At 43.7% G+C, this 7080-nt stretch overlaps 1 protein-coding gene across 1 annotated transcript in view; it reads left to right on the top strand.

The window, feature by feature from the left end:
- NID1 (nidogen 1) overlaps positions 1 to 7080 on the top strand; it is an 89078-nt gene that overhangs the window by 56969 nt on the left and 25029 nt on the right. The window lies entirely within an intron of this gene.

The following is a 7080-nucleotide window of genomic DNA, read 5'->3' as shown; positions in this document are numbered from 1 at the left end:
AAAACAAAACAAAAAGAAAAACTGTTTAAGTAACCATCCCCTTCACTAGCCTGTGAGCCCACTGAGGACCTGTGAGCCCACTGAGGACCTGTGAGCCCACTGAGGACCTGTGAGCTCACTGAGGACCTGTGAGCCCACTGAGGACCTGTGAGCCCACTGAGGACCTGTGAGCCCACTGAGGGTGGTGCACATACACTTTGTATTTGTATGTTTCCAGCAGCCAGGGGAGAATTTGGTATATGGTGGGGCTCACGGCTATGTATAGCTGTTGAAGGAATAAATGAATGCACCAGTCCATTCCTACAACAGCATTTGAAAATATTTGTTTATCCTCACTCTCACTAAGACTAGTTTTTAGAATAGTTATCAATCAAAAAGGAGAAAATATCAGATTAATAGTTAAATTTTAATGTGTAATAGCACATGTTGTTAGTCTGAATTATTTTCTTCTGCTTAAAATAGGGGTTAGCAAACTATGGCCCATAGGCCAAATCTGGCTGTCTGGTTTCTGTAAATAAAGTTTTATTGGAACACAGCCATGCTTATGTATAGTCAGTGGCTGCTTTCATGTTACAAAAGCAGAGCTCAGTAGCTGTGACAGAGACTGTAAGCTCTGCAAAGTATAAAACGCATAAATAGGCTGGCGCCACGGGCCTGTCACCTGTAATCTTAGCATTTTGGGAGGCCAAGGTGGACAGATTACTTGAGTTCAGGAGTTTGAGAGACTGGCCTGGGCAACATAATGAGACCCTGTTTCTACAAAAAATACAAAAATTAGCTGGATGTGGTGTGGCACACATGTAGTCCCGGCTACTGGAGGGTCTGAGGTGGGAAGATTGCTTGAGCCAGGGACATCGAGGCTGCAGTGAGCTGAGATCACTCCACTACACCCCAGCCTGGGTAACAGAGTGAGATCCTGTCTCAAAAAAAAAAAAAAAAAAAAAAGTATAAGCAGCCTGCTATGTGGCTCTTGACAGAAACAGTTTGCTGTCTCTTGGCTTAGATAAACCCAGGCAAGGCAACCTTTTGTTCCTGAAATTATGGGAACAAATACCGCTTCCCATAGATTTTAATGGGTAGGTTACATAGAGAACAGTTTATGATCGTTTGAGTCAAGACATTCCAGCGACTATTAAAAATGACTAATATTCATTATTTCCTTAGACTTGCTTCACATCTCCAGCTTAAAGAGAAACAGATGTTTCAAATTTTGGTTTTTTGTTTTTTTAACCTGACTCTTTGTCCCCTCTTGAAAGCTCTGTTGACTAAACAGAAACAGATCCAGACCTGTAGGCTGGGATCTAAAGATGGGACAAAGATAAAACCAATCAGGGCTGCTTGCCAGGATTGTTTATAGATTTGATTTTGTTCCCTTAAGAAGTTTAACATTTGGTTATATGCCGGAGAGAGCCTGCACTAGAAAAGTGTAAGAATGTTCATTACATATTGTTTGTAATAGAAAAAAATCTAAATGACTGCAAACAGGAGGAAGGAACAGATGACTTTTGATATAATCCATACAATGAAATAACAGAAAGCAGTTAAAATGAATGGACTAGAGTTCATGGGTAAGTCTCAAAAACATAATGTTGAGCAAAAGAAATTATAAAAGGATATGTATAGCATGGCCCCATGTGTATAAAATATAAGCCTATGTGGAAAGAAACCTACATGTGTTATGTAATGTACATACACAAGAAAACTACAATCTGCATAGTGAATGAGAAATGAAAAGTTTAGGATAGAGGTTACCTCTATAATGGGAGAGAGGGAACTGGGATTGGGGAGGGATGCATGGTGTGTCTTTGTCTGTTTAGGGCTGCTATGGCAAAATACCATAGACTGAGGGTTTATAAACAGAAACTTGTTCTCAGAGTTCTGAAGGCTGGGAAGTCCAAGATCAACGTGCTGAGTGTCTGGTGAAGGCTCACTTCCTGGTTCACAGACAGCCAGACATCTTTCTGCAGTGTCCTTATGTGGTAGAAAGGGCAAGGACCTCTTTGGGGACTCTATTATAAGGGCACCACTAATGCCACTCATGAGGGTCCCCTTTCATGACCTTGTCACCTCCCAGTGCCTCACCCCCTAATGCCATCACCTTGGGAGTCAGGATTTCAGCATATGAATTTGGGAGGGACATAAACATTCAGACTGCAGCACGAAGGCTACATTTGTGTTTCTAGTGTTTTATTTTCCAGTCGGAATATGAATACAGAGATTTTCATCATATTATTCCAAATTGTGTATGACTAAACTACTTTATGAAAGCTGAGCGTGGTGGCTCATGCCTGTAACCCCAGCACTTTGGGAGGCTGAGGCGAATGGATCACCTGAGGTCAGGAGTTTGAGACCAGCCTGGCCAATGTGGTGAAACCCTGTCTCTATTAAAAATACAAAAATTAGCTAGGCGTGGTGGCATGTGCCTGTAATCCCAGCTACTTGGGAGGCTGAGGCAGAAGAATAGCTTAAGCCCAGGAGGGGGAGGTCGTGGTGAGCCGAGATCGCGCCACTGCACTCCAGCCTGGGTGACAGAGTGAGACTCCATCTCTAAATAAATAAATAAAATACTTTATGAAACATTACATAGAGAAAAGTAATGTGTAGTGTCATCTGGACTCCTGGTACCTAACATAGTGAAGGACAGGGATCAAACAGCACTTATTTGGTACTTACTGTATACAGAGGGGGCTAGTTTCCGAAAGAAAACTAAACTGGCTTTGACGGTGAGCCAGTTAAGATCATGGCCACTGCAGTGTCGACGGATGACAGGCAAACTGCAAGAAACTGCGATTTGTTCCCCTCTGTCTTCTGCACGCTGCTCCACACCCCATGTATGGATTTAAAGTCAGTTTAGTGGCTCACTGTTCCCACTTTCTTTTAAATGGAATGCATGAAATAGAAAACAATAATCTAGAGAATATCAGAGTGTGGAAAGTATATGTAGTAGGAGTAAGTATTGTTTCATGAAGCAATAGTTGCATGCATATTTGTGTATGTGCATGGATAAGTGCATGCCAGCATGTGTGCATATGTGTGCACGTGTGTGGGCATGTGTGTGCATGTGTACACGTGTATGCGTGTCTACGTGCATGTGTGTGCACATGTGTGAGCATGTGTGCACTGCGTGCATGTGTGTGCGCGTGTGCGCTCGTGTGTGTGTTTGCGTGTCTAAGTGTGCATGGGCTGCTGTACTCAGCTCCTGAATAAAACGTGTTTCTTGCTGTGGGTCATGGTTAGAAAGTTAGAAACCCACCATATTGGTTCTCTATTGTTGCATAACAAATTATTCCCAAATTTAGCCACTTAAAACAATAAACATTTATTTTCTCACAGTTTCTGTGGGTCGGGAGTTCAGGAGCAGCTTTCCTGGGTGGTCCCTGGGTCCCGGGACTCTCATGAGGTTGTTGTTGAGACATCAGCCAGGGCTGTGGTCTCCTGTGACGGCAAAGAAGGACACCTGTTCAAGGACCCGCGTGGTTGTTGGCAGGCCTCAGTCCTCACAACATGGGTCTCTCTACAGGGATGGCTAAGTATCTTTAAGACCTAACAGCTGGCTCCCTCCAGACCAAGTCGAGAGAGAGAAAGAGAGAGAGAGAGAAAGAGAGACACAGAGACAGACAGGCCAAGGTGGAAGCCACAGTGTTGTTGTTGGTGGTGGTTTTTGAGATGGAGTCTCACTCTCTTGTCCAGGCTGGAGTGCAGTGGCACAATCTCAGCTCACTGCAACCTCCACCTTCCAGGCTCAAGCAATTCTCTTGCCTCAGCCTCCCAAGTAGCTGGGACTACAGGGATGTGCCATCACGCCCGGCTAATTTTTGTATTTTTAGTAGAGACTGGGTTTCACCATGTTGGACAGGCTGGTCTCAAACTCCCGACCTTGTGATCTGCCTGCCCCAGCCTCCCAAAGGGCTGGGATTACAGGTAGGAGCCACCATACCTGGCGCCATAGTCTTTTATAAACAAATCTTGGAAGTGACAAGTATCGCTTCTGTTGATCTCATCAGTCTCAGGCCATCTCTCTTGCAGTGTCATAGGGGTCTGCCCAAGCATGGAAGACCAGGCTGTAGGAAGAAAGAGGGCCATCTTGGAGGCCGGCCACCACAGCGACTGACCCTGACTTTGCCTGGACAGCATCTGAGGAAATGTAACTGGCTAGGTTTTTGTAACGTACGGGAGTTTATTAGAGGATCAAAGAGAGGCATAAAGTGTCTTGGTGTAAAACCTGGTCCTTAAGGGCAAACACCAAGCCTGCAGATGTTGGGTCCCTCCGCTATACCCTTGGCACTGGTTTTGTTTACCAGCATTCTACATCTGGATCTGCCACCACACATCTGAGGCAGGGAGAAAATGAGAGTTCAGGAAGCAGGGCTGCAAGGAAAGATGAGAACATGTAGGACGACACGGCTCAAAGGACAGAAAGCTGCGGAACAACATTGCGCTGTTGTATGCTTTTTGTGTGTTAGGCTTCTGTTGTTGATGTTATAGTTTACGCTACGTTTTGAGCAAACCCTGTGTGAGAAAACTGGAATTTCCGAATTAGAGCTGGAAGGGACACTAGAAAGTGTGTCCTTTATCCTATTTGTTTTACAAATAAGGAACATGAGGTCCGAATAATTTCTTAGATGACGAAAAAAGGTTTCTTGAATCTTTTCCGTTTTTTTGAGACGAAGTCTCCCTCTGTCGCCAGGCTGGAGTGCAGTGGTGCAGTATTGGCTCACTGCCACCTCCGCCTCCCTGGTTCGAGGGATTCCCCTGCCTCGGCCTCCTGCGTAGCTGGGATTACAGGTGTGCACCACCATGCCCAGCTAATTTTTTTGTAGAGATGGGGTTTTACCATATTGGCCAAATTGGTCTTGATTTCCTGACCTCATGATCTGCCCACCTCGGCCTCCCAGAGTGCTGGGATTATAGTCGTGAGCCACTACGCTCAGCCAAATCTTTTTTTTTTTTTTTAAGAGACAAGACCTTGCTCTGTCACCCGGCCTGCAGTGCAGTGGTACAGTCATAGCTCACTGCAGCCTTGATCTCTTGGGCTCAAGTGATCCTCCCGCCTCAGCCTCCTGAGTAGCTGGAACTACAGGTGTGTGCCACCATGCCCAGCTAATTTCTTTTTATTTTTTCTAGAGACAGGGTCTCACTATGCCCAGGCTGATCTTGAACTCCTGGCCTCAAGTGATCCTCCCACTTTGGCCTCCCAAGGTGATGGGATTATAGATGTAAGCCACTGTGCCCAGCCAAATTCTTTATATAAAAGAATTTTCTATAACAGTTTTTCTCAAAATTGAGTTATATATTTATATAGATATACATATTTCTATATACATATGTAGTTATATATATAGATATACGTCTATATATAGATATACATATATCGATATGTCTTATCCATATATATACATATCTATATATAAAATATGTATATAGATATACATATAACTGTATATATAACCTCATATGTACATCTATATAACTATTTAAGTATATAGTTATACATATCTATCTGATATTAGATATCTGTATATCAATATAGATATCTATATAAATGTGTCTTCACTAAAGATTGCCTCCCCAAAATAATACGAATAGATATCTACAAACAGTAGTTTAAAAAAGTGAAATTTTTATCTAATGGAAGGGATAATAATAAAATAATAACAGCTAATACTTATACAGCACATAATTTTTGCCCAGTATTATTTTAAAAATAGCAAAATGTAAGATAAATTAGAAGAAATCTTTTTTAGTAGCTGAAATTTTATGTGAAAGTTTATGGCATATGGATCATTTTGCAATCAGAAAAAAACATGGCAATTGATTCAAATATGTTGAGAGTTGTATCTTTCAAAATTATGATCGTGTGTTCTTTATACTTTCCAAAAGTAGTCATGTAGGTTCTTCTCTTTAGTCTGCTAGTAAATAAGTAAGTATGCTTTCAGCAGAGCAAAACACTCTTGCATCTTCAAAAAAAAAACTATTACAATTTGCTTTTGTGATTTCCTGGCTCTGTCCCTGTCCCCTGCCTGTATCTGGGCCTTCTCTTTCCTGGTCTCTATTTCCCCATCCTGCTTAAGTTTTTTTTGTTGTTGTTTGTTTGTTTGTTTGAGACAGAGTCTGGCTCTGTCACGCAGCCCAGAATGTGGTGGCGCAATCTCGGCTCTTGGCTCTCCGCAACCTCCGCCTCCCAGGTTCAAGCGATTCTCCTGCGTCAGCCTCCTGAGTAGCTGTGACTATAGGTGCATGCCACCACACCCAGCTAATTTTGTATTTTTTGTAGAGACGGAGTTTCACCATGTTGTCCAGGCTGGTCTTGAACTCCCAACATTACTGATTCACCCGCCTCAGCCTCCCAAAATGCTGAGATTACAGGCGTGAGCCACCCACCCAGCCCCATCCTGCTTAAGTTTGATCCCACTCAGCACTGTCTTCCCAGAGTGGGACCCTGACACCCGGTCAGTTTCCGAGAGTCTAGCTCTTCCAGCCCCTTTAGTCTTTAACTTAAAGTAAGAAAAACCCTCCCAGTTTTAGCTGCTGTTTTTACTTTGGCCTGCTGTGCCTTCTAGAGTGCCTGTTAGCTTGCCTTTTCCCACACCGTGAGATGCTCTGCCGCTTCCCTCTGCTGTCTTCCACACAAAGATAACAAGTTGGTGGTGTGTCCTCACCCTTCCTTATCCACATGTTGATTTGTAAATGTCACCCATGGGCTATGGATTTTGTTATCTAATTAATCCACTTGGAACTGGACTCTAAAATAGGCTCGTGCCTTCTTCCAGAGTCTGCCATTCTCTCTCTAACCACTGCAGTCAGCTTCTTTCCCCACCACAACACCCAAACAAAAGTCAGCAACAGCCGGGCATGTTGGCTCATGTCTGTAATCCCAGCACTTTGGGAGGCTGAGGTAGGTAGATCACCTGAGGTCAGAAGTTCGAGACCAGCCTGACCAACACGGAGGAACCCCTGTCTCTACTAAAAAAACAAAATTAGCTGGGCGTTATGTTGCCTGCCTATAATCCCAGCTACTCAGGAGGCTGAGGCAGGAGAGTCGCTTGAACCTAAGAGGTGGAGGTTGCAGTAAGCTGAGAT

Source organism: Cebus imitator, unplaced genomic scaffold, assembly GCF_001604975.1.
Source record: "Cebus imitator isolate Cc_AM_T3 unplaced genomic scaffold, Cebus_imitator-1.0 Scaffold42, whole genome shotgun sequence".
In the NCBI taxonomy this organism is placed as follows: Eukaryota; Metazoa; Chordata; class Mammalia; order Primates; family Cebidae; genus Cebus; species Cebus imitator.
Note: the sequence above shows the minus strand (reverse complement) of the source record. Positions and strands in the feature narration are given on the sequence as shown.